The sequence below is a fragment of the Struthio camelus genome, chromosome 2 (assembly GCF_040807025.1).
Source record: "Struthio camelus isolate bStrCam1 chromosome 2, bStrCam1.hap1, whole genome shotgun sequence".
Lineage (NCBI taxonomy): Eukaryota > Metazoa > Chordata > Aves > Struthioniformes > Struthionidae > Struthio > Struthio camelus.
In genome coordinates this window covers 135,370,577-135,393,868 of record NC_090943.1, presented here as the reverse complement: position 1 = coordinate 135,393,868, position 23,292 = coordinate 135,370,577, and positions in this window count along the sequence as shown.

The following is a 23,292-nucleotide window of genomic DNA, read 5'->3' as shown; positions in this document are numbered from 1 at the left end:
AATAATGATGTGTTGTATTCACATTTTTAAAAAGAGGGTGGTAGAGGACGCAATATACTTATATAGTACAAATAGTTTAAGTGACAGAGGAACAAAACCCCTCCAAACATCCCTTGCAAAGTAACTACAGGACTGGTGTGTTCAACAGGTCTTTTGAAGAGATGAATCATTTCACTGAATAAATAGGCATGATGGTGTTGCCAGCAGGTCGAGGGAGGTGATCCTCCCCTTCTCCTCAGCCCTGGTGAGGCCATATCTGGAGTACTGTGTCCAGTTGTGCAGTACTGTGTCCATGGCACTACTGGAGAGAGTCCAGCGAAGGGCTGCAAAGATGATTAAGGGACTGGAGCATGTCTCCTATGAGGAAAGGCTGAGAGAGCTGTGACAGTTTAGCCTGGAGAAGAGAAGACTGAGAGGGGATCTCATCAATGTGTACAAGTATGTGAAGGGAGAGTGTCAAGAGGATGGGGCCAGACTCTTCTCCGTGGTGCCCAGTGACAGGACAAGAGGCAACGGGCAGAAACTGAACCACAGGGAGTTCCATCTGAACATGAGGAGAAACTTCTTTCCTGTGAGGGTGACTGAGTGCTGGAACAGGTTGCCCAGAGAGGTTGCAGAGTCTCCTTCCCTGAAGAAAGAAAAAAAAAACTTGCCTGGATGCAATCTTGGGCAGTGTGCTCTAGGTGACCCTGCCTGAGCAGGGGGGTTGGACTAGATGATCTCCAGAGGTCCCTTCCAACCTTGGCCATTCTGTGATTCTGTGAAATCTTTCTTGGTTCCTTCCTACCTACAGCTATAGCCTGGATATTAATACCAGCTCGAGGAAAGCTGCTGAACGTTCAGACCTACTCCATCAAATCTGAACAGGCAACAGACCTTAAAGCTGGACATGTCCTATCCCAGCTGAGTAGCCAGAGGCTGTGTATACCTTAAACAGTACAGAGGACAGCAGACTGAAGAGCCCAATTGCAATGGTAGGTTATTTGACAAGACTTAAGCTCTCTTGGCCTTCTGATCCGAGTACAGTGACTTTCAGGCTTCTTGAGCTGTTTTAGGCCTTCCATGGTCTTCCTGAGGAAAAAGAGTCAGTTTTTTTTTAGAATCCATAGAAACAGAAATAACACAATAAAGTTTCTTCTCATTTTCTACAGTCAGGAGAGCTGCCAAAAACAAGCTGACACAAGTACAGTGCTGTCTCCTTCCTCAAATACATCTTGGATCATGAAGCATAGCAGTATTTAAACTTCAGAATGGTGCTTGAAGAGCATGTTTCACAGGGACATGAGCATATAAGTAGGATGACTTAATTTTAGTGCATATGCATGCGTATCTTTCCTCCCTTGTGAGCAGTTTTTCATTAAAGGGAATGATTAGGTTCTTATTATTTATACATTGTTTTCCACTGCTTAGGGAGATTCTGCAGTAATCTGTCTCACACTCTGAAGGATTTTAAAATAACTTCCTGTCCGTGAAATAATTGGCTTACTGCAAGAAAGAGAAAATGAAAGAAACCATGTGTACTGGAGATCCTCTGCTGATTTTTCAGCTTTTTAAATTCAGACAGCAGTCTTTCCTGGCACCATTGTTGTTTAAAAGCTTATGAAGATTTTTGGCTTGAAAACAAACTAGTAAACAACTACAAAAAGGAAAAGAAAAACTATACAACATATTTTAAGCTAATGGAGCTTCCACAGGGAGCTTGTTCTCGTGTAGACTCCCCATAGAGGCAATGGCAGGAGTGGGAAGAGTCTATCCGTCTCCCCATACATAGTTGAGTTTACATGATAGATCACTCAGTGAAAAGTTAAAGAAGGAAGCTTTTTACCATTTACTTGGTATTAGCTCTATATATGAACATAAAGACTCAGTTGTATGGCAAGGGCAAATGGCAGAATCCAGAGCAAGACACCTATATTGTTCAAAATGCACAGCACATAAAACCAATGGAATTATGTATACAGTAAGATAACAGCCAGCCCAAAGACTGCAAAAGGGACAACTAGCACTTACTGAAAGAGGTATTTCTGCTATCACTCTGTATAAATGTACCTCCTTAACAGTCCAAAGTGTAGCTGAATGTTGAAAAGATCCTATCTGGGAGAGGTGCTAAGCCACAGATACCTCACATGACTGTGTAACCGTTTAGTTTGCACATTAACGCAGTAGTTGCCTGGACAGGCTGGGTAGTCGACAATTACTTGCCTGAACACACACAAAATTTTCTCGACAGATTCATTACATCTTAATTGTATTATGACTGTCAATGCATTAAAACCTATTGCAGAATCTGACTACTGTATTTTCTATCTGAATGATATGTTTTGAAGTTTATTCTATCTAACATAAATGATAAATTATATGTCACATATCAAAGAAGGTCATAAATACATGGGATCGTGAATGATGGGATAGAGCTGTTGAGTTCATAAAATGCAGCACACAATTTGCTGTTATTTTAGGTGTTAGGTGTTATTTTAGGTGCTTACAGAAAACAAGAAAACAGAATGTATTGACTACAAAAAGCACACGAGAATTTTCCAACAGAATATTTTTTAACTAAAAATGCAGATTTAGTGGGGTTGTAGAACATGCTCTTTCAATTATAATTTCATCAAATATTCTCATTTAAAATCAGAATAAACATGTTGATATAAGCCAACAAAAAAAGATAATCATTCAGACCATCTAGTCTTAGGAGGCTGCTCTTCTTAAAATGTCTGCAGAGTGATGGACTTTTATAAAGGCTGTGTCAGAGCAACAGCTTAATGTGTGTGGTATACAGTAGACTTCTGAAAGTCTATTTTTGGCTTCAGAATTTCAGGTACAATGCATGCCTATGTATATGTGTATATAGTATAGGTATATGTGTATGCATGTGTGTGTGTATTTGTAGAACTGAAGGATGTAGGAACTGAAAGGATTATTTTAATGAATAGTTTCTCACATTTACAATTTTTTACAAAACAACAAGACAATAAAACACTGGGGAGAGAGAAACTGGACTGAATAAAGCTTCCATTATGTTCAATAATGAAATAAGTAAGAATAGTCACAGGAGAAAGTCACATCAAAGAATGTAAGAATCATAATAGGTAAAATAGTGAATTGTATAGTGAAAAATAGTGAAAAAAGTGAAATATTATTTTCTTTGTGGTAAGCAGCAAGCAAGACAGAGAACAAAATCGTACATATATTAAGACTTTATAAGAGTAGTGCCTTCCAACTTTTGGCGACTAATTCCACCTTTTAAAAGTCTAAGTAATTTCTGAACTCTAGAGTAATAGAAATGTAGAACTACAAGTAAACTGGAGCCCAAAAAATCTTCCAAAATGATTCCATGTGCTTTACAGTAACATAAAGAGTTTAATGTTATATAGCACAGGAATCTTGTATCTCTAGATGCAATGAGTGCAAGAAACTATCAGGGGACTGTCTGGTCTCTATGCCACACCGTGCAGCAGCGCTCACTGTTTGTGGCTGTGGCCACTACAAAATTAATCGTGATGCGCACAGAGAAGAATTTTAAGTGGTCTTTCCAGATGAAAGTTCTTTCAGTCTTTTTGGTGGAAATTGCTTAATACCCTCAAGTATGAGAGTTTGCATTCTGTTCAAAATATTTTTTACTAAATTAACTGTGGATGTTCACATTACTCAGACAAACTGTCACATACTTTTACTGTGTAAAAGTATATTGCTCTTCTATTTTACGTTTTTGTTCTTATATTATTATAGGGTAAACAGGAGTTCTTGGCTGATCTTCTCTGCAACTTTTCTTGTTTTATCTGAATCAAATATATTCCCTCTGATCTGTCTATTTGTCTGCTTTTTGTATTACTACCCCCCATCTTCTCAGTTTCTTCAGCCACTTGGAGGTAGTTCTTTGGCTGTAATCATTTTCATCATCTATCTTTGAATACTTTTCATTTCTTCCAAAAAGAAGGTAAACGCAATGAGCAAGATAGTGTTCCCGTTAAACTCAACCTGGGTTTTTACCATTTTGTTTTTAAGGTCAGGATTTCTGCCTGTGTGGCAGCTAAGCAGGAGTTATTTGCTCTTGACATTGTAACATTTTCTAGGACTTCCTTCAACCTCATTTCCTAGGTCTTCAAGCTTTTTCGAGTTGGAGTTTTCATTAAGTTTCCTTAGCTTTTTTGAAGGTCTGAAGCTAGTTTAGAGCCTATCAGTGAGTACAAATAAAGCAAACAATCTCTTCTGCTCAACATTATTTTACATTTCTCAACATTAGCAGAGTTAATGCTGTAACCCCACCACCGATATATTTTTCAGAAGTTTTCTGCATTAATTGGGAGACTATTATTCCTTTTTTTTTGCCACTCTTTTTCACTCTTCAATCAGAAATATATTGCAAATGTTCCAAATAGAACATTTATACTAAATTTTTACTTTGTCCTTTAACCAAAGTGGCTTTTTTGCTTCATAACCTAATGAATTGATTTCCTTAAAAAACTAGTGCACACTCCTCTATTAAAAACTTTTTGAGAGGCCAAATAAAATAATTAATATGGTCAACTGTAATTGAAAATGAGTGATTTTTATTTATAGATACCTCATGGTATCTGTGTTTGTATGTAGTATATCACACAGGTAGGTGTTTTATAATTTTATTTGGATAACATAGCAAATTCCATAATCATCAGACATGTAAAGAGGAAATTACAGATAAAAATGTGGGCACATCACCCATCACCTGTGGGTAAGCAGAGCTACTTCTCATGTCTACGGGCCTTTAGCACCTTCAAGAAATCAGGCAGTCTTCGGAATAACCCATTAAAATAACTATTAATTATCTCTGTTTTACAGAAGGATATCAGGCAGGGATGTGATAGCAAAGATTTTCAAGAGTGGACAATAGTGTTAATTATCACTTTATCTGGGTGTTAACAGTCTCAGGAATGGATTTTTTTTTTTTAAAGGATGGGGCTTAAAACCTCTACTCAGAGCTTGAGCTAGACAATACTCACTGGTCACTGGAAATTTTGGGTGACTGTGAGCTGCAAACCAGTCACAGGCTTTCTGATCCATGACTCGTAGTTCTGTGTTTAATCTACAGACTTGTCAGAGCCTGCTGCTGTTTTTCTTAGTTGCAAGATATTCCACACTGTCACTGTGATGCGGCTATTGTTTTATCAAAGCGCATTCTGGTTCCCAATGGTTGCTCAGAGAGATTCTCACTCAATAGGAAAACAATGAGTGCTTTGTGGCCAGACTGTTATGCCTCCTTCCTCTTCTATTGCTCTCTTGTCTTTTTTCCCTTATCCCCTTTCTCTTCCCTGTTCTTTAGCATAACCTGCTCTGAATGGGCAGGTCATCAGAGTACATGTGGGGACAACAACGTACATATGTATGTACTTAAAATACAGTCTTCTCCCTTGGTTGGCTTCTGTATGTGTCAGGTATAAGATCACTCTAAATATACAGTAGAAGTTAAAATTTAGAAGACAATAACCAAACCTTTATTGAATGAACAATACCCAATTTTGTTGCAAGAAAACTAGCTAGTACAATACCACTAAGTTGCCCTTTGTGTGTTAAAGTAGGGACTGTAAGATATTAAACAGAATATCCACTGGAATCAGCACACTGTCTGAAAATCAGTGCAAGATATCGCCCTCAGAATGCATCTTCACCTGATAACAGTGCTCCCATTACCTATATAGAGGGCAACTCCACTCATCAGTGAGGAGGTAACTGCTGTATCAATGAGATAAATTTCACATATTCGTATCTCAGAAAGATAAGGTTCACACATAGCTAAGCAATAGAGTCCTATCCCTGTACTGTAAGCATAACACAGGCAATAATATAAACATAACCTAGAATCCACATTCCATCGGCTATTCTGTGCAAAAAATTGTCCAGTAAAACTGCAACTTAATTCATTTTATATATTATAATGTATTCAGTGAACAAGAGTTTTCCTGAGTCATTAATTATATAAGAAATAGGCACCTAGGACCATATGAAGACATTTGGTTATGGATTGCTGGTAGCTGAATTGCTGTCTCAAAATTTTAAAAGTGACTATAACACTAAAGTTATATTAGTTTGATCATATGAATTATTTGCACAATGTTTTAACTACATAACCCAGATTCTCAAATGGTTGCAAAAAGCTCACATTATTAAATTTTAAAGAATTCCATGGATTTAAGGAAAAATGAGAAGCTAGAAACAAATATTGAGTGTCTATATTTAATTTAAAGCAAAATCACAGGTAAGCTATACATTTAAAACTTATATTAGGCAAACTATTGAATAATAGTATAAGAAAAATTTTGCAATTGCAAGGCAAGCAGTAAAATGCGAGCATAATTTTAGTGTTCACTGTTCTGTAATTAAAATGATTGTGTTAGGCAAAGACCTGCATACTGGAATGAAAGAAGTTCACTTTCCCTGAAAAGAATTCTCTTCATATCTGAAGCTTCTCATACTTCAAAATGTCATATTTTATGTATGTTATATGGTTGGAACAGCGGACGGAGGATGGAATGGTCCAGGCTTAGTTTTGCCCTTGACTTACTGAAGGTACCTGTGTCTCAATTTATCGATGTGTAAGAAGCAAATAATTCTCAACTATAAGACTGTATTTAATATTTAATATTATTATTTTTCCCAAAGGCTTTGAGTTTTTTAGATGAAAGGTGACAGATGATATATACCAGTGTATGCTTTTCTGAGCTGCTTGAAAATAGAAAACAAAAACTTTTTCAGGGCTTTGTTAAAGGCTTTGCATTTTGAAACAAAGATGAGGAAAAGGAGCAGGAGCTAAGGAGAACAAAGACAGGAACTAAGGAGAACAATTTAAAACCTGATGTTTAGGTGTTACCACAATGTGTAGCATCAAACAAAGTTGTGAAACTGGTTTCCTCCTCCGAACTTTTTGAGTACTGTAAAGATCCAAAATTTTACTTTGGCTCTGACTGCGTTGATGCTAAACCATATTTACTCTTTATCAAAGTTTTGTAAATGAAATTCCATATGACACTGAGCTACAGTTTCAGAAAATCCTGTTCTTAGTTTCAGACATTCCCTTTCTCTCCACCAAAGGGCCAACATATCATCTCTGGATCTGCACAGAAAAGCTGTGGCTAGAATCAAGGTCTGGGTTGATTCATATAGGCAAACTCTCTGAAGAAGCTGAAACTCAAGTCTGAAGATGTCCAGAGGCAAAGATTCCATCTTGCCTCTTTCCACCTGAAATTCAAGCAACTCAAAATTTCTGAATATGATCGCATTAAGAGACCAGTTAACATATGTGTGTAACGATCGTGTGATAATGCTCCATAAAATAAATTAAGTTCTATAAAATTTATAGCAGCCACTCTCTCTTTAAGAGAACAATGTAGTCAGACTAAATCATTCACCTAAAAGACCCTGCAATATCCTGAGGTCCTCTCCAAATCAACAAAAGTTTGCTACAACCTGTAAGTGACATTGATTTTCAGTGACAAATGTGCTAGGCAGAGATCCAAATGAAGAAGGGAGAGAAGGAATTCTAGGGTTATTTGTTAAGAATTGAACTTGTTTTGGTAACTCACCAAGAAACGCTTCAATACGGCGAAAGGTAAGAGTCCTCATGTTGAAGAAAAATACTTGCCATTTCAACTTAAACGTTAGAAATGTGACACATCTTAGTACTGCAACAGAAAAAAAAAGATCTGGCTTCTTTTTAAATTGTGCAGCAGATGGGTAGCCTGGTATGCACCTTTTACATCTTGGTCATCTATACGGAGGGTCTGACCGGAAAGTGCTGTGACTCTTCTGCTGTCTGAACACGCAGCTTCCCTCCCTGCAAAATCAAAGCTCAAGAAAAGGGTATACATCTAGGTCTTCACCCCAAGATGGAGCAGGGGTGGAGAGGGATCTCACATACATGCAGGCCACATGGGAAGCAGTTCTGGGTCCTGCAGTTAAGACATAGCCATTGTCTCTTCAAATGTAGCAAACAGAAGAGAATAGATTTCGAATATTGAATTACCCTGTTCAGTTGGTGATAAGGAAAGGATAGCTACAGTTCCCTCACTGATATAATGGGGGGACATAACTCCACCACAGACTGATTTACAAAGTTATCAGTGCAAGAGAACTCTTAAGAGCTGTGAGGCAACCACAGGGATTTCAGAGAAAACTTACCTCTAGATCCCCTGTAAAAGACAGAGCAAACAATATTACTAGCTCTGAAAAATATTTCAGATAATTTTATCCTTTTATTAGATGATTTCTTAAAAACACCTTTTTGTGCAGTATGGGTACAGATGTACTGCACTTGCATTTGTAATTGCACCTAATCCACAATTTTTCCACATATTGAGTTAAACTACCCCCTCTTTTCTCTCAGTTGCTGAGTGAAGAAACTTACATATCAGGGAGAAGTAACTTCACCCCTATGGTCCAGTAATCTTGAACTGACAGTATGCGACCAAGGCCTGCACTGAGTCCTTGAGAGGTATCTGAGAAGCCCTCACAACACCCCTACCCAGCCTTCTCCTCATCATTCTGCTGTTAGTGCCTGTACGCAATAGTATTCTGAAAGATTTATCTGATTGCTACACAGGCTGCACAATGGTAATTAACTGCGGCATTGAGAAGACCATCATTAAGATTTGGGAAAAGCATGCCTACATGCACAATTTTGGTATTGGTAAAATCTAGAAACTGCAATGTGAGGACATCTCTCGGGTCATTGTTTAAAGTTCATCAGGATTCTGTACCTGAAGAACCAAGACCGCAGCTGATATTTTGGTACATGCATTTCTCAGTACCTGTTATGGTACCCTTCTGATCTCCTCCCCATCTCGAGGTGCCTGCCCTTTCTTCTTCTGCTGTGTCAGAGCCCAAACGTTGTGACCTAACATTTTTCTCAATACAAAACATACATCAAGAAGATAAATATCATCTTCCTTGAGGTGTATGGCCCTCTTATGACTAGGGCAATTTTAATAGCCAACTTTCAGCCCATGAAGGCATCTAGAGAAAGGTCCATCTTCAGAAATATCACTCACCTGATTCTTGAGAGTTATTATAACAGAGGCATACCACAGGCAATGGTGGGGAATAATGCAAAAGTGATTACTTAAATGTTCATCATTTCTTTGAAGTCGGTTGAACTGAATATCTGTGAAGCCAAGAAGTGACTGTGGGGTTGACTCATCAGTGCCAGCTCCCAAACTGGAAATGTGCCAAGGCAGAATTCAACAGAAAAATGGTGTGCCATCTTCTTATGAAAGTGAATCATACATAAGCCCTGTCACTTTTTGAGAGAGATGATGAATCATTTGTACCTAGAAAAGGTATGTTGATCTGGAGTATTTTCTGAAGTTTTGAAGTAAGAAAGGAAAGACAAAAGTTAAAACAGTCTTAATGATTTTTGAATGATTCCTATGTGAAGGATGTAAAGGAGAAGAGTATGAGTAATGCATATGTGATTAATACAGCTAATATAGTATATAAGTGTAGGGGAAACTATGGTATGTTAAACTAAAAGGTGAATAGTATCTATTCCATAGCAACTGTTATTCACTGCATCTTTGTGAAGCAGATTCAGCAGAAAGTTGTACCAAAGCTGTTGCTTGTGCTGCCATAGTAGAGATTGTTTACAATTTGCTTTGTAACACTCCAAAAAGCCAAGACACCCTGCAGTGTCACGCTGGAAACCCCCTTCATAGGCTCTCCGGTGCAGGACGGACAGATTGTGTTAATGACGGTTGATCCTTCATAGCTTATTTACTAGACATCACCACAACCTTATGAAAGCATTTAGAAAAATCTAAATTTAAAAATGACAAAAACATGGCATGAAGTAAGTTAAGCTACAGCACATACTCACTCTCTTACGTGTACTGCACACTGGTAGCCATTAACTGAAGGAGCTGAATAATTCAAGAGGAACAACTGGTGATGCTGACGTGGAAAGTCTGCAAAGCTTGGTACGTGAACTGGAAAACATATGCAACAATTTTGTGGGAGTTATTCTGAGCAAAGCTAGACATGTTGCTAGTACCAGAAACATTTCTTCTACATTTTATCCAAGTGTAGTGGAAGATTCCCAAATACCTTATGACTCATAGGTAAAAAGAGAGGAAGCAAAAGAGGAAATGAATTTCAAGCTAACACTAAGATGGACTGAGGAATCACAATCACTCAGCAAATTCAAGATCATAAAAAATGTTTATATTGTGCATTAACTCAAGACAGATTGCGTTGTATTGTTGTCTTGAGTACTGGGAGTGAACAAGGGAGATGAGTTGATTTTCCCTGTTGAAAAGAGTTGAGTTGAGATGAGTTGAAAATCCCTGTTAAGGGAAGGTATAAAACAGCTTTTCAAGTTAAAATGCTAATGGTGAATGATAAAGAAAACAATTTGATTACAGAATGTCTATAGGAAACACTTTTCATACCGATTCTAATGCTATCTAATAAACCATTTTGGTCAAAACTGATATAAAGGACTAGGTCAAAGATCAAATATAGGTCTCAGATCTATCCTTTGCTCAGACAACCAGGGTGATGAAAACTCTCAATGATTGTGATAGTAGAGCACAACGGTGTATGGGATCATTACAGTTCTCCCTTGCTGAAAAGCAGTGCAAACGCATCTGACTTTAAGTGGAGGTGAACTTGCGGCCTATAATGTTAAGTTTTGTGCCAAATGGAAAGTAGAGACAAACACAATCATAGCCTGTAAAATCTGCAGATGATGATTGTTAGAAAGAAGTGAAGGAGGGCTGACACAGGAAATAAATGACTTACTTATAATAGTTTTCATTAGTGGGAAGGTAGAATGTAGGCAATGATGGAGAAGGAGGTATTGCACACATATGCAACAGTGAAAATACAAGGGTTGCTCTGCCACCACGGGAAAGTTAAACTGCTTCGAAATAGAGGTCAAAATAAGGGTTATTAACATCTTTTCTTCCTCTTGAAAATAGGATTTAAAGTACTTTTTCCTTCCTTTGCCACTATTCTTTTCCTCATATTTTTTCCAAGAATTTTGCCTTTTAATTGTGTAACTCAGACATGTTGGCCTCTGGACTGTGGTCTAGATGCAGTCTGTTGGGACATTTCATCTGACCACAGCCTGTTTCCCCTTCTTGATCCCTTGAATGTCCCTTCACCTTCCTACCTGTATTATCTCTGCGTGCACCCTGAACGTGGGGCTAGGAAGTATCAGACATACCCCTCATGCAGTGATTGAATAATATATGTTCCCATGGCACGTGGCCCTCACTTATCACTTTAAAAAGCCAAGCAGCCTACTAACTGCTTTGCTGGAAAGACTGAGCAATGTTGGTCTAATTGCTAACATGTGATTTTGTCTCTTTATAGCTCCAACTTAGTGACCGTCTTTTTATTTTCCCCACTTCTATTTTCAATTTTTTGTTTCCAAAACAAACCTAATTTCCTAAACCCAAAAGAAACACAATCTTACTTTTTTTACTGAGAAATACTTGGTGCATATGTTCCTCGGCATGAGGATGAAGTTGTCGTAATGACCAAAAAAGTATCATTACCTAACAACCAGGACTTGTGTGTCTGAACAGCAACTTGCATGTTCAAGCCAAAGAACAGACACTGCCGTTTCTGTAAACGCCCATAAAGAAATGGCCTTTTCAGTAGATTGCCGTATATATCTTAATCTACTTTTTCAGAAGAAGACACTTATGTATACCCTGGGCATAGAACTATTACATACTTGCAACTCCTTACTTGCTAGATAGTAGGAGCCAGCAAAATGCTGATACTGGTTTGATCTGGTAAAGGAAATAACTTTTTTACAGTGGTAATTCAGGCAGCCTGAGGAAATTCTCTGCTGTATTTACAGTTATTGAAATGACTGCTGCGAACAACAGTTAGTAAAAATACCTGTCACCCACACAGCCCAGTGTCTGTGACTGCTGACGTTACCCACTTGAGGGAATTGGGGTAACTGCTAAAAATACAAAAAGCTCCCCATCTGCTGTGAACAGGCAGGCTCTGATTCCAGGAAGTATGAACAAATTTTAAGAAACATTCTAAACAGCTATAGTTAAAGCTCTTTATTAAAATCCCTGTTAATATACACATGGATTTAGTGCAGAGAAAGCAGACGGCGAGTGAGAGGGTACGTCTCTTCACTAGCACTGCCAGGTGTGGCACATACATCCCAGCTGAGACAGGGCAGTGGCTGCTGTAGCCCTCCTCATCCCTTCCCTTTCCACCTGGAGTGCAGCTGGGTCCGATGTGGACCTTTTGTTGTTTCTAATACTTTGTCAGGAGCTCACTATTAGCATTCAACTACAAATCATGGCAGAAGTATATAGAGTATACTTACAACATCTTAGGGATCCATAAAAACTTTTCTGCAAAAATAGTGTTTTATCCACGCTCAGGTAATTTCAAAGCTTTTCTAAAAGAGAAATGAGTTTTTCCCACCTCCATGCTACTCACCTTTACCAGTCATTATACAGAATAAATATTACACTATACATTTGATATATCCAGTGTAATCCTTTTTGGACTGAACATGACCTTTCTTTAAAAAAAAAATCACTCTAAAACTGTGATCATTTGCCCAGATGTGCTGCCTTCTTTCTTGCTTTTTGAGGGATAATTAGACAAATGAATATATCTCTACGCTTCATTCCGTTGTTCTCTGGAGTCCATATCTTTCCAGGACATAGGATTTGTTTGAAGGTAAGGGGTATTCCCTGTACAATTTCTTTTTATTGCTCTTTTATTAGCATTTGGTTCATTTCTTTGTACCTCTGACCCATATCTGACGGTGGCTGGTTTGCAGAAAGGTGACACCGAATAAAACGAGCTAAAAATTGAATTTGAGAGGTATAAAATACCCTTATGTTTTCATTTTTTCCATGCAGATGCAGCTGTAACACAACAGTTCTTTTTGTTTATAGCTTCCCAGGCTTTGTGATGTTGACATTTCTACTAGTTACTTTGTAGAAATGCCTTATCAGAAGAAAAACTATGTTTTTCTCCTGGAAACGGCATTTCTGATTGACTGAGCCACAACAGTAAGGTCCTTCATTTACTGAGCATTTTAGTCTGCACACTTTTCATTCCACATGAATAGCGATACCCTTGAAGGCAAAAAGAGACCATTCTCCCAGTAGGCTGTGTCCCTTCGCTGGCGCACGGGCAACTGCAGTTTACTGGTGGCTTCTGAAGGCACAAGCTGCTTGAAGCAGTGGATCCCATTTAAACATTCACCAGCATATGCTATGTGGCAAAAATAGAGAGTCACAGATGGTTAAATTTTTTCCTCCGCTAGACAGGGAACTTGCCTTAGAGTGAGAAAAACACCACTGTCTTGGCCTACTACCTCACTCAAGAGCTTCCCTCAATTTCCTCAAACCTTACTTCCTGCTCTAAGCTGGAAAACCTTAAATGCAGACTTTTCCAGTTCTGAGCCTATAAATTGTATACAGAGAATGCAGTGAGTGCAGTCAGGACTTGTAGCCCTGCCTGTAACAGAAGTATTGGATACTATCATAAGACCTTACTTTCAATTACTTATTTCTTTGCCAACTTTAAAGCATTCTGGTTAGTATTCTCCATGACAGGTATCAGCCCCTTACATATTTTTCTTATACTACAGCCAAAACAACTGTTCCATTTCTGAATCTGTGACTAGAGAAAAGACATTGTTTTTCATTGCTGGCAACTATTTCCCTGGCAACTGATGGTTTGGGACATTGCTGGGGATGGCAACAGAGCCGCACATGGAAAAAACAAAGGCAAGCTCAGAGCTGAACAGCTCCTTAGTCAGACAGCACCATCTATTCTGGGCAAAATACCACGGGTGATCTTGAAATTAAATACTGTGTCATATACACAGGGGAGCTAACTTAAAGCACTAACTATTTCACTTTGAAAAAGTGTTTTTTAACATATATATATGTTGTGCAATATATAGTGCATTTTTATGCGTATTACACTTATTTAACTCATTATGAAATCCTCATTAATTCTTTAAAATACATATGCACAATAGTAAATTCCTCTTTATTTTACACTTAAGAGAAACTTAATGACCTGGTTTTAAGAGGCACTAAGGATTTGCAGCTCTCAGTACTAGGAAAGAAACCATGAGCACTTAATGCCCATCAGCTTCTCTTGTTGTCTATAAAAAAGAATATATTTACATGCATAAGAAACACAAGTTATTGGATACTTTCAACTGAATAGGAACGTAGCCTAGAGCACTAAAGGAAATTACTCAGCCTGGAGATGAGTGAAAGTTTGCTTTGAAGCCTAATCTAAATTTCACAACTAAACCGTCATGGAATTGGTTGAACAAAAATCTCAGTACAAGTCTCTGTTTATTTAGCTGAAGTTATCTTAGTGCACATAGAAATTAAACAGCTTGTGGTCATCTCTACTTTTACCTGTCCAACTGTGGAAGGCCTTAGGCTGCAAGGTAAAAAGTGCGTTGAAGTCTTAGCAGCTGGTTAATAGGTTGGTACTTCCACTCCATAACACACATCAAAGAAAATATTAGAAGCTTCTAACAATTTTTTTATCTTGTTAATGTATCATGTTGTCAGGGAAGTTAAAGATTTTAAAAATGCAAACAATCCATTAAATCTTATATGATGGGGATTTGTGCGGACCACTCAAGTCAGTAACTTCAGATCTTTGTAACTTTGGTTGAAAACTGGTTAGGTTCATTGTTCACAGCACATATGTCTTATCTCTAGGAGTCCTCAGTAATCAGAAACGCAATGATGGCAGAAGCCTGGAATGCTGCCCATTAAAGATGATTAATATTTTTCCACTGATGAAGGCACTATTAATCTTAGAGGAACTAGCAGAGGTTACGACCTGCCTACAAGTTGTACTTTGCTACTTCTTAGCAATTCCCAATGAAGTTATTTAGATTACAATATCTAACCATAATCTACTAGATCTTAAAACTTTGACCTTTTTTTCAGAGGATCAAGATTATTTACTCCTCCCTTTTAGAAAATACAACTTGACATTCCACATCAAGATTAACATCTTTTTCCTTAAACATGAACCTAAAATCCCCTCCCAGAGTTTGCTTTTCTATGACAATAAAGGCTAGCAGTTAGGCAAGCGATTTTCTGCTTGAGTGCCAGCCCTTGTCAGTGAAATGTTCTAAAGAGACCTTCTCACATCTAGACTCCGCTGACTGGATCACAGATCCTCACAAATGCAAGGCCAGCCATACTCCATTGGATCATAAGCATATATTGCATGCAACCGGAGAAAAAAAAAGCTCAAAGAGATCTTTCAGTGAACATTAGGGTTAGAATCTGCTGCATGTGGCTGGGGCAGTGAGTACGTAGTCATATGCTGCTACTTCAGCATCTCTTCTAGGGGACCACTGATTGCGCGTCATACGTGGCTGCTTCTATCATGCGCCTTCCTAGAAAGTACTATCACTTTTTAAAATTTTATTCATGCCTTTCTCCCTCCTAAGCAAGTTTAGTTGACTTTTTATTCCTACAGCTGGTACATCTAATGCTTGCCCACAGCTTATGAAGGCAAAAATCCTGGTAACCCTTTTGGGAAAATGATGGCAGCATTTCAGGTAAATATTTACAAGAGGGGAATATAATGAGAGAGCTTAGGGCATGCCTACTCACACTTTACTTTTCTTGTGCTGTGAATATCAACACAAAACGAGTTGCTGCTTGTGCCATTGTGTACAGCCTACCCTATCAAAGGCCTATTTCAATCCTCCATAATGCATCAGCAATTGACCAGAGAGAGCATAATGTGACAAGGACTGTTGTGTGAATGCTGCTAAGAAATACTTCAATTTGTGTATTATTAACTCAGTCAACTATATTGACTCTTTATTATCACTCTGATCAATTGAGTCTACATTGCTAATGGGAAAATATGTGACCTATAGCACCCAAAATACCTGTAGTATGTCTAAAATATTTTACCATGCATATAAAGTAACTATTTTTCAAAATAATGAATTTGGGCCTGAACCATTGAACAGTCATCAGAGGTGGAAAACTCACAAACGAAAGGGCCACTCAGGGAATCAGTGTTTCCTGCTTCTCTTAGGGAATAGGTCCCCTGAAATCCGATGCAGACCAAGAATCTATCGGAAAAGTCAGTCTGCCCATGCTCTGTCACTGGCCAGATATCTGCCTCAGGGATTATTCTGACCTTAGCTGTCTTGCGCTGTTCTGCCCTCATACTGTCAAGCTGACGATTGTAGCGGTCATTGGTTCAGAATTAGCTTTGAAGTAATTTCTTGCAGATATGACAGCATACTCCACTTTACAGATCTGTACTTCTTTTGGCTTTGCACATCCTTGAAGAACAGTGAGCATTTCAGACAAACAGTGCAAGGTTTGGAAGAGCTTCTCTGGACACAGAACTGGAGTTAACGGATTTGTCTTGGCCTGCTCTGCCTTTGCTCATTTTCAGGACTGTTTTCTTGGCTGTCCTCCACCACGAAATGCAAAGAGAGTATCGTGCCTTTGGATATTTTCATTTTTCAGAATAAAGATCTAAAGATACTTCATTCTGTATACTAACTCCTGGCATATGAAAGGTGAATTAACTGAATATATCTGATTTTAAATCAATATAACAGAAGATCCATACTCTCTCAAAAATATTCTCATTTCAAAACAGTTCAAGGAGCATTTTCACTTTGAAATTCCTTTCTGGAGAGTCAGGACTAAGCTGAACATACATAGATAATTTGCAAACATGTATGACCTTAATAGAACTAATAGAACAACAACAGAGGAACAGTCTCAACCACATTGAGCTTAAAGTGCAGGAGGTATATGTTAGCGGGAAATTCCTGGTAGCTAAGCGATGGAAGTATATTGTATAGGAATACATTTTTGAAATAGTTTTCTGAAAGCCACAAGGGGAGAAAGAAATAAGACTGTAAAAGATCTTAAAGCATTCATATCACAAAACTGTGCACGTAAACCTACTGAAACATTTCTCTTGTAGCCACTTAGCCTGTCTGGAAGCTCTTTAGGGCAAGAGCTATCTTATGCATCTTTGGACATCTTCTGACACACTGGGAATAGTTGTCCCTTCCTGTTATTCTTTTCCCATGATTAGAATGTTTGATCAAGAGTGTAGTTTTTCGTTAAAAAATACATATCCTTATTCTTACACTGTTGAAAGAAAGACATACAGGAATTCATTGAATCATTGGACTTCCAAAGGCCACGTAGGCCAATCTCAGATCAAAACTGAATTCATACTTCCATTGAAGTCTCCAGGGACAGAGATTCTACAGCCTGAGCAACCTGTTCCAATGCCTAATCATGCTCAAAGTTTTTTTTTGTTTTGGTTTGTTTTTTTTTGTCTTACATCCAGTAACAACCACTTGTATTTCAGTTTATAAACATTATCCTGCCAAGCATCCCAATAAAATACCTGTTTTCATCTTTTCAGCAACACCCTCATAGGTACTGGAAGGGCTGCTGTTAGGTCCTCCAAAGCCTTCACTACTACCAGTGCTTCAGCCTTTCCTCACAGGGCAAGTGCTGTAATCCCTGACCACGCTGATGGCCCTCCACTGCAATCCTTCCCATTAATACATCCTTTTTGTACTGGGAAGCCCCAAACTTGACACATTTTTCCAGATGTGGCGTGTGAGTGCCCAAAAAAGGGAATAATAACTTCCCTTGATCTACTGGCAGCAGTCTTGCTGATACCCCCCAGGATGCCATTAGCTTTGCTTGCTGCCAGGGCACATTGATGGGCACTGGGCTGAATGTGAGCCAGCAAGAACCCCAGGTCCTTTTCAGCAGAACTGCTGTCAGCTGCCCCAGCCAGGGCTGTTGCCCCAGCCAATCAGTCTCCAGCCTGTAGCAATGCAGGAGTGAGTTCACCCCAGGTACAGGACTTGGCATTTTGCATTTGTTGAATTCATAATTTTTTGGTTGACTCATTCCTCCAGCCTGACTAGGTCCTCTGCATGGTGGCTGTGCCATGGAACATATTGACTAGGCTTCCCAATTTGGTGTCATCTGCAAACCTGCAAGAGTGCACTCCATTGCCTCTTCTAGGTCTTGTAGGACAGGCCCCAAGACAGAGCCCTGAAGAACTCTGCTCGTAATCAGCCTCGAGGTAGAACATGAACCTTTAACTGCTACACTTTGAACCTAATAATTCAGCTAATCTTTCACATGTCTAGTGGTCCACCCATCTAGATTGTAATGTCCCAAATTGGATAAAAGGATGCTGTGGGAGGTTGTGACAAAAACTTTCCTGAAGTCAACGTAGAAGATATTCACTGCTCTCCTGTCCTCCACGGGTCCAGTAATTTCACCACAAGAGACAATGAGATTGGTTAGACACTATTTATCCTTGGCAGATCCATGCTGGCTATTCGCAGACTCAAGTTTCTCTTTTATATGTGCAGAAATGGCTTCCAAGAGGTCCTGCTCCATGATTTTCTCAAGAACTGAAGTGACTCTAACCAGCCTGTAGTCTCTCAGATAGTCCTTCTTTCCCTGTTTGAAGATGGGTATAACATCTGCCTTTCACTAGTCATTGGGGATATGCCCCAGTCTCTACAATCTTTGAAAGACCTCATAATGATCACAGACAGCTCTCTCCACACCCCAAGAGGTACCCCATCCAGATCCATGGCTTGTATGAGTCAAGATTTCTCAAGAGATCCCTAATTTGATCCTCTTCCACTTTCCTCCTTGAACCCAGAAGACCTTCTGATCAAAACTGAGGAAAAGTCAGTACTGAGCACCTTGGCGTAATCTTCATCTGCATTCACTAAATCGCCAGTCCCATTCAGGAGCAGGCCTTTTGTGTTCCTTGTTTTGTATTTTCCAAGGTTCTTCCTTGTTGCACCCACCCTCCCCAATTTTAATTTTGGAGGAGCTATAGCTTTCCTAACACCATCCCCGCATGCTCCTGAGGCAGTGTTCTATACTCCTCCTTTGTAGCCTGTCCTCACACCCACCTCTTGGAAGGTGGAACGCCCTTTCTGCCTTGGAGCTCAGTTATAAGTTTCCTGTTTATCTAAGACAGTCTCCTAACATCTCCACTCATTTTCATGCGCATCTTGGTGGATGGTTCCTGTACATGGAGGAGGTTGCCCTTAAACACCTTCCAAGGCCTATTACAAGCAGTAGCAGTCTAAGGGCTGGATGAGCTTTGATAGTCTCTCTGTAACATCCTAGATATAGGCCTTTGGTATGAAAGAAACCTCCTGTGACAGCATATATGTTTGCAGATGGGTACCTCTGTCCCCTGCGGAAAGAAACTTCCAACCACTGTCACCTGCCACTTCCTCTTGTTGCTAATGCACATCTGACTCTGAAGCCTGCCTCAGTGGAGCTTCTTCACTTTCACTAACTGTTAGGGCACTGACTGATTCTTTAAATACAGACCTGATGGTGGAGGGGAAGCCTCTTTCCTGCTGCCAGGAGTCACAATCCAGTGTCTCCCTTCCTGGAAGTTTTAATTCCCAACTTATTCAAGCATGATCTCTAGCTGTCCTTCCTTCCTTGCAGTGTACAACTTGAGCTCTTGCCTCTGCAGAACACTGTTACTCTCCTTTTTCTCTTCCCTGGCAGTATACAGTGTGCTCATCTCTTCCCCTAGCTTATTTATCTGCCATCTCAGCCAGCTGGGGCCACCATCATCCCCAAGGAGTGGCACCAGGCATCACCCACAGCCTGAAACCTGGACAGCAGCATCCTCCTTCCAGAGCTCCATCTGGGTGATGGCTTCTGGTTTTCCAAGGCTTATTTCTCCAGGTAAGGATGTGAACAGAGCCCTGTGGCCCATAACCAGCAGGACTGTGCTGCATTGTGCCGTGCTGTGCCACGCTGTGGTGTGGCACGGCATGCTACCTGGAGCCATTTATGGCTCCTCCACGTGAACTCCCAAAGCCTCTGTTTGCTATATTCCCACTTATTAGCTAAACAGGTGCCCTCCACCCAATTTCTCACTAATCAGCAGGCAGCTAAAGACTAAAGGTGTGGAACCTTTTTAATCAAGAACCAGACAATCAGAAAACAGCTAATAATCAAGAACCCCTCAATTAGCAAACGGCTAAGGAGCTGTTCACTGCAGATGGCCCTAGAAGCTGCCAGAAACAACTGAAATTCTCACAGGGAAACCTATTTTCTTATGATCACTGTCAGGCTAAAGCAATTTCATTATGCTTAAGCAAGAACTGAGTTCCTAGTTCAAATATAGCAATAGGAAAGATGGACTTGGGAGTAATGCTATTTTTATTTTATCTATGAAGATGGTGAATTCAGGAGTATCACTGTATCATGTGTGCTCAGCTCACCTTTTGCTCCTCCAGAACAATCACCAGTATGACCAGAAAAACATCACTTGATGAAATACATTAGTGAAATTTATAAGTGTCTTCTTCAGCCAAGTGCAGCTTGACCTTGCACTAACCTTGAAATTTTGTGAACAGGAGCAAACAGTCATTAAACTGGGAACAGCTTGCATAATATTTAAGTAGCAAATATTACCATGAAATATAATTGAAGTATAAGGATTATGAAAGCAATCACATATTTTTAGTTATGTCAAAGGTAAATAGGGGAATGTTTTTCTGGCTATCCACAGAGGGGACAGCAGTCTTTAGGGCAAAGAACAGCAAACTCCCTAACGTACTTACCACTGGCTAAACGTTTTGAACAAGATAAGCTGTCTTTGAGTGCCAGTTTTCCAAAGATGTGGGTATATGTGTGTGCAAATACTAAGTTGTGTATGTGGATTTATTTTTGCACATTGATATCTAATTGCATATATGCTGGTCTAAGCCTGTTGTGCATGCAGTCTTCACAAAAACTAGCAAGATACAGATATTCTGACTAGCCATGGATCCAAGCTTATGTCCATGCAGGCCATGGGCACTAGACAGCAGCACCTCTGAAAATCAGATCCAATGAGCCTGAGGTGCTTGAAAGACTAGAGAGTAAATATTACATCACAGTGTGATTCTTTCTCCTATAAACACAGTGACATTACATCAACATAAAGCTGCAGTGATATAGAAGCTAATTAAGCCCTTTGAATGATTAAGTTATATTTATAGATCTTCTAACTCAAAGAGATCATACCTGGCAGATCAATGCCAATGTTAAATAAGTCATTAGCCTCTGCAAAGATTGCCCACAAGGTCATTGAATTGTGTTGGTAGAACATTTTAATGAGCTGAACACTTGACCTATGGGAACAGGACCAGCAACAATTCACTAAGATGGGAAAACTCAGCATGTCTGAAAAAAATTGCAGTCTCTCTGGACCTTGATTTCTCAATCAATAAAATGAAAACAATAATTCTGCAATAGAAAATAATCTCTGAAGCTACATTAAATGATAACACATATAGAATGCGTTATTACAATTATATTTTATTGTCACATTATTACACTGAGGATTTGTTTTACAATTATTCTCACCTTACAACTACTATTAAATTGAATATTAGAAAATCAAAAGAATTATGTTTGCATTAGAGTGAATCTGGCCTAAGCCCAAAAAGTGTTGGGGAATTTTTTTGATGCTTGGTGGAGGTTTTTAGGAATTTCAGTACATGTTGTCCCTACCTATCTGTTTGAGAGAAAATAAAACAATATCCTTCATTCTCTGTTTTGCATCAGGGGTAGGTGAAAACTCTCTGTAATATGAACTGACATATGTGGCCTTTACTTTTATGAATGCAAATCCAACTCTCTGAAAAAAGAAATTGAAATCTGCCACCCCAGGACAAAATCACTAGTGGGAATATTTTACTGATATATTTCAAACCTAACTGGAGGGACCTGCTCCAGACCATCAATTCAAGCACATCCATCATCTATCTGCTGCAGCAGGCCTCTAACTATAGAGCTGGGACCATTGTCTCACTTCACACAGGGCCTGTAATATCTATTAGAGGATGGAACCAAGCATAAACTCTGTAGCATGGATTAGCCTGGACTAGGTGTTCAAATATCTTATGCTATTCCCTAGAGCTATCATATTACCAAAAGCTGGCTTTTGTGATTTTCAGTAACTGCCTGATTTTCCCTGAATTTTCTATAATCTAGTTTATTGAGAAAAAAGCTTAGGTTACCATTTATTCTTGGACTGAGAATTCAGCATGATTGCCCTGTGAGTGTACGCCTGGGGGAAGCAAAAATAGTGTTACTACCTGGAAAGATGAAGTGATTGAATTCAGTGCCTGAGGCCACAAACCTCTTTTTTTTTTTTTTTTTTGACTGTTAATATGTAGAACTAACTGAAAGCTAACTTGTGAACCAATATATGCTTTTTTTCTTTGTCTATAAAATCTAACATTGCATATTCTACTTGAGACATTTATTTCTACTGTAGCAAAAAGAATGCTACCAATCTAAACCTACAGTCTGGAGCATGATCAAATGATCTGCTGCTCACAAGAGGATATGAAGCAATATTTTGAAATTTTATGTAACATACTTCTCGATGCCATGGATATGCATTAAGGGCACATTGCTCAAGCCCTTCAAACACTATTCGGGATTCTAGCAGTGATGGTGCATGACTGAAGAAGTTCACTGAACCAAAGAGAAATGTTTAGGTGTTCTCACCATGTACAGTACTCAGAAATGTGTATTGATATACATATATATATATATACACACACTGTATATCAAGATAGTGTATGTACAAGAGGAGTTACAGTGACAGTATCAAGACAGTATATATACTGTATATACTGTGTATATACTATACTGTATATAGATGGACTTCAGTAAACACTAGGCTAGAGACACTCAAGGTCAGGGCATTCAAGGACCATTGAGTCATACAGTGTTATCATTTACAGACAGTACTTTTGCAATACTAATAAGTAATGGAGACACCTAGCTCCTGCTAGTGATAACCTTATGGAAAATGAGGACTTGTCACATACAAAAAAAATTCACCATAGGTCTTCTATGATTAACCATGTTGTTCAGACAGTGAATCTCTCTCTGAATTGTAAAAAAGGATGGCCGCATCACACCTGCAATCCTGCTTTGCCAAGCTTCAGTAGATCATTAGTGGTGAAGTGCTGTGCTCAGGAGTCTTGTATAAGTCTTGATTTGACAGTGGGCTGTGCTCTACTATGGCACTTAGCAACACAGTAGAAGGTCTTCTGTGAGAAAGCCTATATAAATAGGTGCCATTGTGTAAAGTCCCCTGTATAAAACATCATAGATCTAACAAGCAATAATAGCTCAGACCTGGGCCAATCCAGAGCACTACGTGACTTGAACAAGAAACTACCAAAGGTAAAGATACCCTTATCAATGA